The sequence below is a fragment of the Nylanderia fulva genome, unplaced genomic scaffold (assembly GCF_048542155.1).
Source record: "Nylanderia fulva isolate GAGA-0341 unplaced genomic scaffold, ASM4854215v1 Scaffold2, whole genome shotgun sequence".
NCBI lineage: Eukaryota > Metazoa > Arthropoda > Insecta > Hymenoptera > Formicidae > Nylanderia > Nylanderia fulva.
This window is the reverse complement of record NW_028190263.1, coordinates 4,476,862-4,493,901: the sequence shown is the minus strand read 5'-3', so window position 1 is coordinate 4,493,901 and position 17,040 is coordinate 4,476,862. Positions and strand designations below refer to the sequence as shown.

The window sequence follows — 17,040 nt, the reverse complement described above, 5'->3', positions numbered from 1 at the left end:
CACGCATGAAGTAAGGAAAATAATGTTTAAAATGAGGTACTACAATATCTCGGCGAAAGATCTCCAGAGGAGTATCAAGTGGGATGGCTTTAGCAAATTCCTTTCTAAAGAAAAATTGCACGTCTTTTCGCACTGTAGACTTTTCATGCTTGGCAAAGCTTACTTTGTTCACAGAAAACTGAAAAATTCATGGAGAAGATATAAAACTGATCAAAATATCATTTATTACAATTAAAATCCCGCCTACCTTGTTTCAAAATTAAAAATTTTGAAATGTAAAGAATAAAATTGAATATAAAATATGTTATATTTTCAGACTATTATTTAGGAAAATTTTATAAGAGCAGCATTATAATACACAAGATATATGTAAGATTCATTTTTGGATTAATATTAATCTCTTACTATCAGTTTTGACATTTTGAGATTTTATTAAGTAATATATTTAATATTGAAAATAAACTTAAAAAGAGAAAGAGGAAGATCAATTTAGTTAACAATTCCGATTGAAATTTACCAAATATTTGTTCACAAGAATATTCTTTTATTATTCTTTTACTATTTTAAAAACTATTATATGACACCATATCTCCATACATTGAGACTTTTGTCGAATCTGCGCTAAGAAAATATTCGTTTCCACATTTATTAAAGAAATTATTCTTAATAAATTGACATACGAAACATCTATCCTGTATGCTTAATAGACATGAGTTTGCAGAGTATGTTAATATGTCACGTGTCGCGCGGCTTTTCAATTTGAACGTAATTTACAATGGCTCGACCATCTAAAGCTAATGTATTATTAAAAGCGACCACTGTCGCGTGAAATAATCACAATTATGCCATTTTGTAATGGCAAAAAGAAATGATCCATTAGCCTGAACAAGCGAGACGATATTTCAGTTGAGACGCGGAAGAAACCACAATTAAATCGAGTAGAATGAATGTATGGTTTCTCACTCTTCTTAAAGTTCGTACCTTTTATCCTTTGAAAACGTGTACAGTAAATTGTACCTTACTACTTCTAAAGCATTTGCGATAACAAGAATATGGAAGGCAAAAAAAGAAGAAAGGAAGGCGAGAAAGAGTAAAGCTGAGTAACTTCAATATGGTCTCAAAGTGAAGTTCCTCTTTATAGCAATATTCCTTAAATCCGATTTTAGGCATTAGAGATTTACAGGTCATATCACAGTAAAGCTGTGTTGCAAAAAATCTTTAATATAAATATCAGTTTTTGTTTATCAAGATTGGATTGAAAATTCTCTGTCACAATAGCATATAAAAAATGTAACTTATAATAAATTTTATTTTCTCCAAATTACATATAGTATATACCTATGTAATAATATTAATTGTATATAGTTTATTTTGAAAAACTATGCAGTGACTAGGATTTATTGATTCCAGATATGACTGTGAACTTGTTTGCTAACTATCATGCGTGCAGCGCAACAGAACTATTACTACTGTTTTTTTAGACGTAAATATAATATACAAGGTACGGTACAGCGATAATATCGCAAGGTTCTCTGGAGAATCACAAGCGCACGCGTTGTGCGAGCCACGCCTAAATTTAACAATATGACTCCATTAATGCATAGTGAACAAGGAAGCTACGAAATGTCATGACCTTATCTTTCTAAACGATTGCAATCTGCGAGATGTTAACAACAAAAAAGCATTTATTTTTGATCAATTAAAATAAAATTAATAGAGACATGTAATAACTATGTCATCATGTACAAAAATATCGAATAGATAAAAAAACATATTACTACTATCAAATGCATGCGACTTAAATTATTAATTACGTTAAATTATTCATTACTTTTCTGCGATTAATTATATTAATAAATGCATGATTTGAAGTAATTGAACTTTTGATTTTTTTTTCAAATTAAAATTTATAAATAAATTATTTATTTAAAATGTTTTTTTGAAAAGAAATCATATACTGATATTATTACATCACTACGTAATGCGATGGTAGGTGCGTTTTTCGTATATATATGTAGCATATATCCATGTACATACACGTATACGCATGGAGATGAAATCGAATATTCTATCTTATTATCTAGATGCAACCTCTATCATGTAATGGGTATCATATAATATATTTTGTATTCTGAAGAATGATTTTTATGCGAAATAGTATGTTGCAAAGAGATTTTTTAAAATATTGAAATTTTTCAAATAAAATATTACATGGAATATGAATATAATGAAAAAATAATTATTTGATCTAGAGTAATAGAATAACAAATCACTTTTATGTCCATATATTCTAGGAAAAAAAATATATATATTTTTATAAATTAGTTAAATCTAAACGCATAAAGTGATAATATATTGAAGAAGAAATTCAATAGAATTGAAAAATATATTTCATTACATGAATATAATTTTGTTACAGATCGCTCCACACTTGGTTTAAGCTCTTTGCCGCAGACGAGTTCGGTAAGTCTTTTATTCAATTTTTTTCTATAAAATTGAATCAGCAGACAGCTGATATTGTCACTTTTAAGCTAAAATTTGAAAATATAATAAATCATGAATTATCATCGAGAAACACGATCTAACCAAGTTCAAATATTTCATTCTTTTTATGAAAATGAAATGAAAGATTAAAAGCCTAAAGTCGTAAAAAAATCATTTTATCCAAGAATAGCCTTGCAAAGGAACTTTCTTCGGGCGAGTTTGTCCTAATCTACAGTCCCTAAAACTCTTTTTATAAGTACAATCGTATAATATAATGGCGCTTACTTTTTCTCTGGCCAGCGGCGATTGACAATATAAATTCAAGGGAAATGGGTCGACACGTGTCGTGAATGAAAAAAAGTCCTTAATATTCGCTCTGCCATTTCGTCGACCGTAAAATTTTGCGTATTGTATGTGATAAGCTATAAATAAAGGTTACATCAAACATAAAACGCGCGCGTGAAGGGACATCTAAAATTTGTTTTCAAATAATCTATTGACCTACTGTTTTATAAATTTTATTTGAGTTTGCAGAAAATCTCTGCACGATTTCTTTTCATCTAAGATTAAAATTGCATAAAATATTATCAATATTATAAGTGGCCTGAGATTCGCACGCAATTAGTAATTAATGTTAAATATATACATAACTTAAAGTAGAATGGTAACCATCATTAATATCGATCTTATGCGTGTATTGAAAATATTTTTTGTAACTTTTATCTTTATTATATTTTTAACCTCCGGTTGTTCAATGTGCGAGCGAGTTTCCTCTGGAAAATTGCATTATAAATCACTCCAAGAATAAATTCCACAAGATATATTCATGCGTTCATATATCATATATAGTTTTCTTGAACCATTCTTTTTCTAGAATGCGCGATCGACTTATTCGAGTCACGATACGCGATATCGATATATTTTCCATCTTTAAAAATGATGTATTTTTGTAGAATGGCGATATTCTATGCTTTCAAATTCGTTTGCAATATATTTTCGTGCAATAGTAAATATTGTTATATAAAATACAAACACGAATTTTTTTTAGTGTAGTGCGATAAATCGATAAATTAACTGTATGAGAAAAAGTTCCCTCTATACCTATATATGTATATTTCTTTTACTCGCAAAAACGATTCTAATTATACGATGTCTTTTCATACAAAGTACTCATTGACATGACGAATAACATAAAAGGTCCTGTGTAAAATGAAACATGATGTGGAACAGGCGACGTTCAAACGTTCATTAAATGTAATTGGACTCAACTAATAAAGCGACTCATATTTCTAGGGATACTTATACACAAAATAGTTTATAAAACGTGTGTTATATATAACGAGAGACTAATTCTCTCGTTATGTATACTCTATTCAATACAAGAAGCATTATATGAAAGAAAAATTATATATGTATAAGTATAAAATTTTAGATATCATATACTATGTATTTATGTATATCTAAAAAAATATCGATATACATATCCTTTATTATCTATTTCATAAGATTAAATCAACGAGTTTAGTGTTCATAGAATATTCATATTCTTTTCCATCAAAAATATCACAATTATCTGCAAAAAATATTTCTGTCCGATTTTAGTAGATATCAATCGTAACGACAATTTATTCTCCGAATAAGACCGTTTATATGCCAGAATAATTGAAATCAGATGTAGTAGGGCAAGGTCATCCAGTATACTGGAGAAAGAAGTATCTTGAATGTATTTATTATATTATTTATTTGAAACAGTCACATACTGGGAAATATTCATCTAAAAATAAATAGATGTCAAATGTGATTTCAAGTTGAAATAAATTTGGAGTTATATTTAAAAATAATCTAAAGTATCAAATATATAATTAAATTTAATATAAATGGTAAAGAAAATAATATGAAATATAATAAGAGAATAGAGTTAAAAAAAATGAAAAATGAAAAATATTTAAATCATTCATTTGCTAAAATAAATCTTTCGTATAGCAATAACATATATAATGTTATAAAAAATTAAATTAGATATATCGTTGCACACGCACGAGCAAGCGAATCTTTTTTAATTATTATCAATGAATTTATCTATTTTCGTCTTAGCAAATCATTAGATAGAAGAACAGAATTATGCCAATTAATAATTGATTATAATTAAATAGAAATGAACACATAATATCATACAAAAGGTCATCACACAAAAGATCAGCAGGCAAAGTGAATCGAGTTGTGAATCTCATAAACTTCTTTGTTATTAAAACTAATTTATTCAGGTATTTCAAAAGAGTGTGTATAAATAATTGGTAAAACACACGGATCTTTGAATAAATAAAGAGTAAGAGAAGAAATCAATTTGAGAAAAGTTCAAGAAATTTATTAACTGCATGGATAAACTTAACGAAAGAAATAGATATCCATAAGTGATTAAATAAAACTGTGTCATATATGTATCCTATACACGTATTACATTTTAATAGATAAAAATTGTAATAAACGATAATAAGCGGGCCTTACTTTGTAGCGAGTCCTCGATAAATAAATAATCAACCTAGATTAATGTTAAATAATGACTACCGCTTCGTAAGTAACTCGCCAGGTTTAAATCCATCAGATCTGAATCGAACGCGACGAAGTTGCTGTTACTTGTTAGTTTCAACCGAGTTCTCTGATACAAAGTTATTATGTCACTAGCACACGTTGACCAACACAAGGGATATTAGTTGTAGGCTATTAACAAGGATGAGGCAAGCAGAAAAAGTTTTAAGTATTTTATTATTTATTCGTAAAAGAAGGGAAAGAAAAAGAAGGGGAAAGAGGAATGAATAAAAGCTGTCTTCGCGAACCTTACAAAACATCAATCGAGGATCAATCAATCCTCGCTAATAATGAAAGGCTGATACTATGGTCTATCTATGTGGACATACGTGAATCGTTAATTCCCCGCCAAGTATGCAAACCGATTTAATGTCAGCCAAGGCCGTCCCTGCTTTCTTCTATCCCTCATCTTATACGATCTTTCCAGTCGCTTTTTTGACAAATAAAACTAAACATTTTTTTCTAATTTGTTAAGCACTCATTAGCATAAAAACAGTATTGATATATACAAAATCTAACAATTTATTATGTTATTCATTGTTAAAATTAAAAATTTAAGTCTTATTCAATAATCAAACCGGACTTCAACAAAGCGACTACTATTTTTGAAAAAACAATTTTTAGAGAAAAATTTTTTTCAATTTTGTTGGACATAAAGTTATGAGCACTAAAATTATTTTTCACAGAACGTTAATATAATGGCACAGAAAAAAATATGTTTATCTATTGTATAAAACGTAGCGATCTAAATGTTCGTGATATTTTATCGATATTTGATATCGATTCTGTTTCAATGAAAATAAGAAAATCGATGTGTGTATGTTAATAACTACATAAATACATTTATATGTATATATACATATAATGCATAATTATTAATTAGTTATCTGTTATATTAGCATTGATAAATAGTCACAAACATTTTGCATAAAAATTGGATAGATCTTTAAAACAAAAAGATTATAATTTTAAATTAAGTAAAATTTTATATTATATTTTTTCAAAGAAATACTCGTTTAATTTAACAACGAATATTTATTGAAATTTTACACAACTCGATATCTCATCTAATCCAGTTTTAATTAACTAACTCTACCAAGTGTTGCGCAAGAATGAATATATTTTAATTAAAAGCTATATTTAAAACAATGGGAGAGACATTTCTCTTCAAAAGGTGATTAGAATAGTGTTGAATGACTTTAACTCAAAAGCACATTGAAGTTTCTGCATAATACAATATAAATTTTGTTTTTGCAAAAAAATTTTAATTAAATACTTCTTACTAATACTTATTAATATTTCTTCTATAGTTAATATAAACCAAAAAGATTAGTAGATTCTAATTTTTTCAAGAGCTGATGCTTTGCAATACACATCAAACTGCGCAAGAAATTAAAAAAATATGACTTGATTATTTTTACAATAAATTATACTGTTTAAAATTCAAAATTTGATTAATCGCATTCTCTTTTATATCATCTCTACTTTGCACTGGATTTTGCGTCCAAATAGAATTGAGCAATTTCCTGACTCACGAAATTCTAGGAATAGTATGTTAATAAACAGTATGCACATCGAAACGAATCATCGGCATTTACCGACGTCAAAACCTCGTCTAGAGCCGACAGCAGACGAGAACTTGAAGTTTCGCGCGTTTTGTAAAATAATTACAGCCTGCGACGAAATGATGCACGGCTTAAATCAGCGTGCTCCCGTTGTCAGATCGTCGGGGAGACATTTTAATGCCAATCTGACGTAGCATCGCCCTAGTTGTGTCGTATGCCGCACGTAGATATATACCACATTGCGATACACGAGGTCATATTCACTCGGTACATAAGTATGCGACGCGCAAACCATCGTCGTTACACCGATATACATATAACACGACCCTTTTCCCGTAGTGAATCGATATTATCGATCGCCCGAAATGTCGCGGAAATGCGTTGCACAGATTAATTCCGGATGAGTAGCGTCTAGAGGAATGAACTCCAAGTGCCAAGTAAATTGATCTAAGTGCATTTTTTTGCGCGACATTAAAGCGACAGCGCCAAGAGCTTCCGCGGTATGTAACGTTACATTTTATCTTCTTTAAGAGAGTATTTATATATTTTTAACACATTTTTCATATGATTTTATGCCCCAGCGCATAATTAGGATTAGACATATCTCGTGTTTTTATTAGCTATATTATTAATCTTTTAATTATCATCTAATTTCAAGAGAAACAATACTTTCAAGATATATGAATATATATATATATATATAAAATATTATCTATATATATATATATATTTCAATTTACTAATGTTTTCAGTTTATAAGCTGTAAGTACAATATATAAGCTTATTATTTTGTGTTATATATAATTTTAATTATTAAAATGAGAATAATATGATATCCTCATATTGAGGAAACGATAAAAGGATTTTCGTATTATTCGATTGCGTTTAATATATCTTAATTATTTATTTGTACTAATATGCGTGCAATGAAAAATAATCATGTATATAATCCCGTTTTAAACATGATTGTTTGTATGATATATACGTATTCGTGTTATTTTTTTTATTACTGGCAAAAATTGTAGAGTTTAACTTTTCAGATTACTACACTGTAATTTTGTTTGCCTCGGTGATTTAGGCACGAAAAAGTTTACAGTAGTGGCAGTCTGTCTTGAGAACATATAAACAATTTTTCACATCGCGCTTTTTCATGCTTTTACATTAGAAGGCAGCTAGTGGCCAATGTATCATAGTTCATCTGCCGACTTAAAAAAAGATTGCCGTCGTGCAAATTTAAATTACAAATATGATGTAGCGCAGTACACGTTGCTAGAGGCGAAAAAAAACAACTTTAACAGGCCATATCTAAGCCAGCAAGGAAAAATATTTAAGCATTATAAAGTTTTATGAGCATCGTCTTAGCATGATATGCCTTTTTATAAAAGATATATTTCTTTCTTACGCGAGGCAGCAGATTTTTGCACAAAAAACATATGAAAATATTTTTTATCGCGCTTACGTAAAATTATTGTAATAACAAAATATTAGATACTATTAGAAATTATTTTACATTTGAATAAGTAATGGTTATATCTGTTTCTTACAATTAGAGATGTAATGTCTGATTGTGAGTTAACTCGATAAGCAATCTTCTTAAGCAACACGAATGAATGTCGTGATCAATTATGCTAATACTGCTTGTTTACACAATCACATTTGTTACTTAGTTCTAATGAGACTTCGAGGACGCTAATTTCGTTGAATACGATCGATAAATAAACATCGAATAATTATGCAAACAGTCAAGTAAGAAGGAAAACATATACCTACATGACACCACATTTCCTGTGTACATACATGCAAATACGATTACAAATTGTTTTTTAGAATTTACGTACAGCCGTTTTCTGTGCGAAAGCCAAGAAATCTTATTAAAAAAATTAGAGCAGTTGTTTTCGCAGAATGAATAATTCGTATCTATTATTCTTTCCTATTTTATTCTGGACTAGAATAATATTATTCGTTGGGTATAAAAATAATCAACTGAAAACGACGCACATTTATATCTATGATTTATGAAAAATTTAATTATAACGTTGCTGTGTGTTTTTTTTTAATTGTACTTGATGTGGATAATTCTCTTATTTCTCTCTTTCTCTCTCTTTTAAAACTTTAAACAGTTGGCTGATTGAATGTGTACCACAATTTAGCATTGTAAGTCAAAACAGTAGATTCTGCTATTATTTAAATAAAAAAGCAGAAAGACAGTATAAATGATAGTCTCATATGTATCCTGCTGCTAGGACCAAGTCATTCAAATTGAAGTTGACAGGAAATTAACCGAGATAAATCTTCTACATACTATAACAAGTCGCCATTTTTTTTCGAAGTCATATCACCGACATTTGTTTTAGCTGTGATTTATTGTATGTGTAGTTTAGAAATTACTTAATTTCTGCAACAGGAAATTACAATTACGTATGAAGAAGTAATTTAGAAATATAGCTTATAATATTGCACTAAATTGAGCCTAAAAATTTATTTAGCAAAATATAAGAAGTTCGTAAAATCATTTAGAAACAAGTAACATTGTTACTGTTAAAGTATTCTTCCGTGTGACATCAATTGTATGATTACAGTTATCACTGTCAGAAGTACTTTATATCATTTTATTTCGGAACATTTTTTTCTCAAAATAAAAAAACGTTTAAAAATCTAAAAATTTTTTAATTAAACACATGTACTATTTTTTAACAATATACGTCTTATATAGAGAAAATAAAAATTGATTGAAATCAATTGGATAATCTTCCTGATTTCTCAATGCCAATAGTGACACATAATCATGAATAGTAAAGAATTAACAAGCATAAAATTATTTCATCATTCTCATGCCGAACAAAGTCCTCGTAAATTATCTTTTTCTCGATATAGTATACTTCAAAGCTAGTATAAAACACTCTGAGATATGTAGAATAGCAATCGAACATATAAGGAATCAGAAAGTTCGATTGACTGTTCGATACGTTTTAAGATTGCGAGACAAAGGGCCAATATTAAAAAAAAGCTTTGAATCTTTTATATTTTACTGTCAAAATAAATTATATTATACGAATACTATTCGTTTTCCATTTTCAACGTTTACTTAAAGTCTCAGTACTTTAAACATTTAAATATTTGTATATACAATCTCCATTGGGACCAGACACCATTTATAAAAGAACGCGTATATTAATCTATCTGAACTACATTTTAGCACGGACCCGAAAATCCATCGTTTTTTAGAGCAACAATAAATAAAACGCCTATTTCCCTGATTACAAGAACGACGTAGATTTAGTATATATATAGATTACTACGACTTTCTCGTGAAAACTTCACTTCCTCCGACTTGATGCCGAGGATAATATATAAGAGAGACTATGCATCGTTTCAGATATTCCATTCTCACAAAACAGGTCAAAATCTTTGCATGGCTTCGGTACAACGCACGCGCAGAATATCTAAAGAAATCAGCAAAGTGAAATAAGATGCATACAGAATCGCACTCGCGAATGTCATCGTTCAGAGATATTATTTTCTCAAAATAGCAGAGTCTAAAAAATCATATTTTTGAAGTCAATACAGTACTTTAACACATTATTTTCCATTATGTACATTCTCTTCGATATCTATTTGCATAAATATTTATTTATGTATTTATTTATAGATTTTCATAATATATTCTGTTCTATTAGGAATTTATATAATTAATATTGTGATGAAATAATATTTCTGTTTTATGACATTTTGCACGAAAATCAATATATGATGACGTTGTGTCCCTTTTTTAATTTCGGGATTTTGAATTTTTAAATATTTACATTCTGAAATGCTTTTTCAAGTTAAATATTTATTGAATAATTTTCTAATAAAGAAGATTTACTGATGCAATCTACATATCACTCATAATTTTTCTTGTGCGTCACCGTTTTTTTAAATTCATATTTAATTCTTTTTTTACATATTGTATGATTGCTACACGTATGCATCATTTTATAACATATAAACATTAATTTTACGTTATTTAGTATTTTCAATTCATGAAGGAAGTGCATTCCATATTTTAAAATATTAGTATATTGAATAAAGCACATTAGTTCAATCCATATCTACCAATGGCTAAAGCTCTCATTTCATTCGAATAATCTCGAACTAATGAACTATATCAAAGCAATAAGCAAATTGTGGTAGGAAGGAAGCTTATCGCAAATACGTAAATATACACGTGTTGCACAGATTTAGAAACATCACATAAATATGCAATGCGTGGGTGAAATATGTGTGTTCGTTGTCATTAAATTTAATCTCATTCTTAAGTTCATAAGAGATGAACACTGCGTTACACCCACAGATGCGTATCTAAAATTGCTCTGAACAATATAACATAATTATTATTGCGAAAAATTAAAAGTTAAATTTTAAAAAGTATGTTTTATTAAAATTTTTGTATTAAATTAATTATGTCATATCTAATTAATGACATTTCTTATTTTTCTTTTTTATGATTTTTATATTTGCATTTTTCTATATACTGTATATGCCAAATTTTAATTTTGCATTTGAATTTATTTATACCTCTAATTTTGAGATAATTTACAATATTATTATTCTTTAGCTTTTTGATGATATAATTATGATATGTCATTGCGTTATTATCAATTTAATTAGAAAAATACTATAACATTCTAAATATATATATATATTTAAATACGGAATTTATATTAAGTTTGTGTTTTTTCTACTTATCTCTTTCAACTTTCTTATTAATCGATCGAGATAATCTTATTAATTCCAGCTTGATACTAGAGAGTACACTAAAGCGCATTATCGTGAAACGAAACCACCGCGAAACGCTTACTCTAATTTATTTTATAAAGTTAAGTTGCAATTTTATTGCATTGCTTTTTTTATAATGATTTATATAACTTTTTCTTATATGAAAATTAGTTCAACACATTAGTTTCGTTATTAAATTACTTATAAAAATTATTTTAAAAAAATGCAAATATAAAAACCACGAAAAAGAAAAATAAGTTTGATTAATTAAATATAGTTTAATTAATTTGATATATGATATATGCAATATGATCATACACAAGCCACGCGTTCATCAACAATAATATTATTAATCATCAATTAATTAACATACATCTACTTCTCCAATAAAGTAAAATTTAAAGTGTATAAATATTAATATATGAATTGTTATTGATTTGATCTCGTTTGATATATTCTTGATATCGCTATTTTGATTGCATCAATAATTTTAATTTTGATTGACATTTGAAAAAACTTTATTGACATTTCTATTATTTTTATAAAAATATCACTATATTTAATGCATTATAACTGTACATTATACGGCATATAATTGTTATTACACTTGTTATTCATAGTTTCCAAATATTACGAAAAATCTCTATTGTCAAAATTATACGATGAGAGAGATTGTAATAATAATTGCTTTAGATTAGTTTAATTATTCGTGGGATTTATATTTTCCAAAAATATTGATCATATGTATATCGATAGTCTATCTTTTTCATTTGAAGCTAATTGAGTTTTGCAACGAGATGTGATCCGCAAATATTAAGCGTATACGAATACGGTTTGTGTTATCCCGCAGCGATTTCGCAGACACGTGCTTAAATAAATGGCAGTTCATCTATCGGACGTTGACCTTATAAATAGTTCAAGCTGCAATCTCCCACCGTGAGAGATGCAAGCAGTACGGATATAAATTGACACGTAATAAATCGAAAGTGTCAACTTGCACCGAGCGTGCGTTTGCGCCTGAGGTGCGCTTTCAATTAGGCTATCGATAAAATCGCGCAACCTGTTATCCTTTCACATAGCAGCGAGCGCGATGAAGAAAAACATTTAGCGGCGCGAGAGATGTAAGCGTAAATAGATTAATATTTGCCGGGAAAACATCGATCACGCGCTGATGCGGAACGCTCGTCCGGTGATTGCGGAATTATTTTAGGACGTCTGTTTATTAAGCACAACGTGTATTTACGTTTTACAAAGTTAAAATGTCGATTATTAAATTCTTAAACAATATCCGCAGGCTCTATTTCTCAGATAAATCGCATATCTTTTTGAAAAATATATATACTGTATGCATAATAACACTATATACAAAGTGTATGTATACATCGTGTCTGGCTCAATAATTTTCGAATAAATGTGATAAATTTAGTAGTCTCTAAAGGAACAAGATTAAAATAAAATATATACGATAATATAACAATAATCAGAATATATTAAATCGAAAATATTGTTGAAATATTTACATGTAGAAAAGAAAAGAATGTTATACAAAGAATTGACAGTTGAAATAAGAAACAAATAAGATAAAATGCATAAAATATCAAAATTTATCGGAAAAATATATTAAAATTTTAAAATAATTTTGTAATAAAACAACATATGACTCTTTTTTCTAATTCTATTCTTATAGTTTTTTATTCTTAATAAGTCTCTTTTTCTATTTTATTATTATATTACAAATTATTAATTTGTAAATTGATTTTGATGTATGTGGACTATACTTATGACTTATAATAGATTATGAGAATATAGTTACATAATAGAAGTATACGTGTAAAATGTATTGTCAAATAAACAAAAATAATTTTTGCATAATACAAAGATGTTTATTCTGTTCAACATTTTTTATGTATCTTATATAACGTAATATACCCAATGACCAAAAATAAAAGTGGACATTCCATTTTAAGTACGATATAATCGGCTATAGCTGAAAAGTCTGACCTTATCGTTCTATCTGGCCTATCATAAAAAACGCGTAATTTAGGTAAATGACAATCGATAGCTATTCCGAGACACGTGCTAAGTGTGCGCTTTGACAAATGGCAACGTTATTATACATAGAAAATGTATATCATATAAGCGTCAGAATATGTTCGTATTTGCAAGACCTTATCGCGTATGGACATTTTATGATTGATTTCTCTGACCTTCGAATTTACCAAGATCTTCAGGAATATTTAAATTTTTCATTTGTTTGTTAATTATCATGGATTATCTATACAAAACAATTTGGTTGGTTGCATAAAAATAAAAAGATAGATGAGATCATTTTTTTCACACAGCCAATTTCCAATATATATAATACGTAATTTTTATATTTTAATATATTTCTCCAATTTGTACATTGGAAAAAAATTTTGTTATATTAACAAAAATTCTGTTCGAAAATCGACGAAACAGAAATAATTGGTTAAATCGACCATAATTCTTTTTAATACAACGAGAATCTTGTTTGCACAACAAATCAATTGTTTGTGCTAACAAGATTCTTTATTGCATTAAAAGGAATTTTGGTCGGTTTAATCAATTATTTCTGTTTCCTTGAAATTCAACCAAACGTTTTTTCCAGTGTATAAATAGTATTGTAAAAATAACTATACGTATTCAATAATTTCAATATTAACATTTTTCAAATAACTTGTCTAATGTCAAAATTAGGATACTTTTGCGAATGATATACAAATTTATTTAAATTTAAAATATGATTTGTGAAAGTATTTTTAATTTCAGGCAGTGCTTTATATCACATTCTGTATAAGATATTTGCTTTTCTTTTTTCTTTTTCATAAAATTTTATGGACATTATTAACATAATAATATATAGCGCGCGTAAATATATTACCCATTAAATTAATATAAAGGATAAAGTTATATGTATAAATTTCTCTTTTAAGAGATCTATTTTTATGTAATCATGAGCATGATTAAGAAAACTATTTAAAATAAATGCCCCAAAGTATCGTTTATGTTGAAACGAGATCGGCTATTTGTATGAAAGTTAAAAAGATGAAACATAATCGCAGATTTCTTTGAAGATTTACTCACCCGCAAAGTAACGATATCCCGATGGAGACTGGTTTCTTTGATGTCACTGATGAAAATTTCGTAAAAGATACACGAGAAGAAAAGCGTGATTGAAAGAGAATGAAAATCGTTTCGAGATCAATGCCGACGGCTCAATCGTAGTTTTTCTCGATATCTCGCACACTCAATCACTAGATATCTTCCGACTGTGAATAGAGGTCAGCGATTCGTTCGGTTATCGGAGATTTCGCACCGTCCTATTCCACAATATTCTCTCATAGAATTTTTGCAGCCATTCTTACGGTGGAAAAGTTTTAAGCGATGATGCGAGAACTAAAAATCACACACACTCGTTTTTTTATTTATACTGGATAAGTTGCGAGAAATAAAAACAAACGGTACAATATTTTTATAAGAAATAAGCAGAAATTGAATTGTCAATGTACATGCGTCATTGTCATACATAAGCGATCAGCCCTCATCATGGTGATTGAACAGAAAATATTATCCTAAGTTTGACAACAGGTTCGAATAAATTTTCCTAATTTGAATATAGAATTACTAGGATTACTAAAATTAAACCAGTCATAAATATTTAATAATAATAGTTTTATCAATTCATTATAGTATAAAATATACATCTAAAAAATTAAAAATTAAGACAATTATTGCGTGTTTCAGGCACATATTATTATAAGATTATTATAATCTTATTCTTCCTCTCTTTGAAATTAAATCAATAGATTCCTCTTTTTTTCTTTATTTTTCCAGGCATTGTACATTCTATATTTATATAGATTTTTAAGTCTGTGATTTTTGCCAAAAATGATTTCAAAAAGCATTTAGACTAGTTACAACAAAATTTGAAATTTTCACTATTTCTGCAGTCAACTCTATAATAATATTATATATATATTAGAAAATAAATATGTGTGGATTCTGCTCAAGCATGCTTGACCTAAGAGAAATAGTCCTTAAGGGGTTGTGCTGTTTTATAGCTGTTTTTATGTTTAAGAGCTAGAGAACGTATTACTCTAGTGCGAGATCTCGCTACCTAACATACTGGATTGACTATTTTTATATTACGGTTTTTTCAATATAATATTATAAAGTTCACTGTATTTTTTATTAATTCCGTCACTTTTGGTCGAAAGAAATTTCAATCAATTATTAAGATGTAGTGTCTAGACTCTAACTTGGAAAATATTTACACTATTTGAAAAGTAATTAAAGATGTATAATAGGCGCGAGTTGTCTTTCTCTAAATACGCCATCGCATCATTGCCAGGACAATCTTAAGTTTTAACAGAAAATAAAAAAATTGAATCATATATAGACACGACTGCGACGTTATATCTACAACGTACTAAATGAGGTCAAAGAGGTAGGTCAGTATATATGACCTCAGCTCTTCCTGACGTAAGGGACATTATAATGATGAACTGATGCTACAAACTAAAAAGAGTCAATGTTTTGCTAAGTTCAATCTTTATAATTTGATTAGCCATCACATTGTTTGGCCATTGATTAATGTTAATGTTGATTAACATTGCAGCATCGAATAGATTTCTATTTTAATTTTAGAAATAAAAAATGCATGATTATTATTTAAAATATTTATATTATTATTATTATTTAACAAGAATATCTATAGGAAATGTGTACAATTTAGAAATAAAAACTAAAGATTTTATCGCAAATGAAACTTTATCGCCAATAATAAAACTTTTATCAAAATTTTTATAGCATACAATCTGTATATTAATATTGTGTATGTGACACGTCACACAATTAATTCTAGTAATGAATATTTGAAATAGCAAAAACGTATTTGCAAAAAATGTTGATTGCTCCAAGAAAAATGAAAGTATATATAATCATTCATATTTGTCATATATGATATTAAAAAAAACCAATATTATTATAAATATAATATTTAATAAAAAAAGCAGTTTTTTTTTTACAGAAAGAAAGAAAATTGCTTATATAAAAAAAGCACATTCTATGAAAAATCTTGTCATTTATCTCACAAATAATCCGTGAATATTTTCTAAATGAATCATATTCCTTGTCGAATTCCGCATTCTCCAGTATTTTAAAGATTTTCCTAGCCACAAGTTCAACGTACTTGTTCGCGACACAATTTATACAAATCATCATGAAGAGCGCTATCTATCTCGCTTTAATGCCTAACAAGACAGCTCGGTGCACGAGGCAAAAATTTTATTTTAAAAAATCTTATTAAATGCATGAAATGCACTAGCAATAAAATGAAATACGACACTAACTGCGTTACGCGACGAAGGTGACGGTGTCAAGAAATTATTTGAAGATCAAGTCTCTCGTGGATTCAATGCGCGCGCGACCAGACGGCAAACGCGTGATATAACTGGACACAATAATTTCTGTATCGATAATTCACCCGATAATTTTTCCGGAGAACCCGCGAATCATCCGTTTTTTTATTTTTATTTTTTGTATCGAAGCGCACACCGCGTACACGAGATTCCGAGATACAAGCGTACACGTAACGCCTGGTGCGGATGAAGCGCAGCCACTGAAC

The 17,040-nt window shown here is 28.4% G+C and overlaps 1 protein-coding gene across 8 annotated transcripts in view; it reads right to left on the bottom strand.

Annotated features, from left to right (window-relative positions):
- Window positions 1–17,040, bottom strand: part of LOC114942983 (uncharacterized) — a 65,693-nt gene extending 48,653 nt beyond the window's left edge. For all 8 annotated transcript variants that reach the window (XM_029318511.2, XM_029318510.2, XM_029318517.2 and 5 more), the window contains exons 1-2: window positions 16,766–17,040; window positions 14,499–14,810 (exon numbers count right to left, since the gene is read on the bottom strand). The gene's annotated coding sequence lies outside the window, so the exon portion shown is untranslated. The remainder of the gene's footprint in view (window positions 1–14,498; window positions 14,811–16,765) is intronic.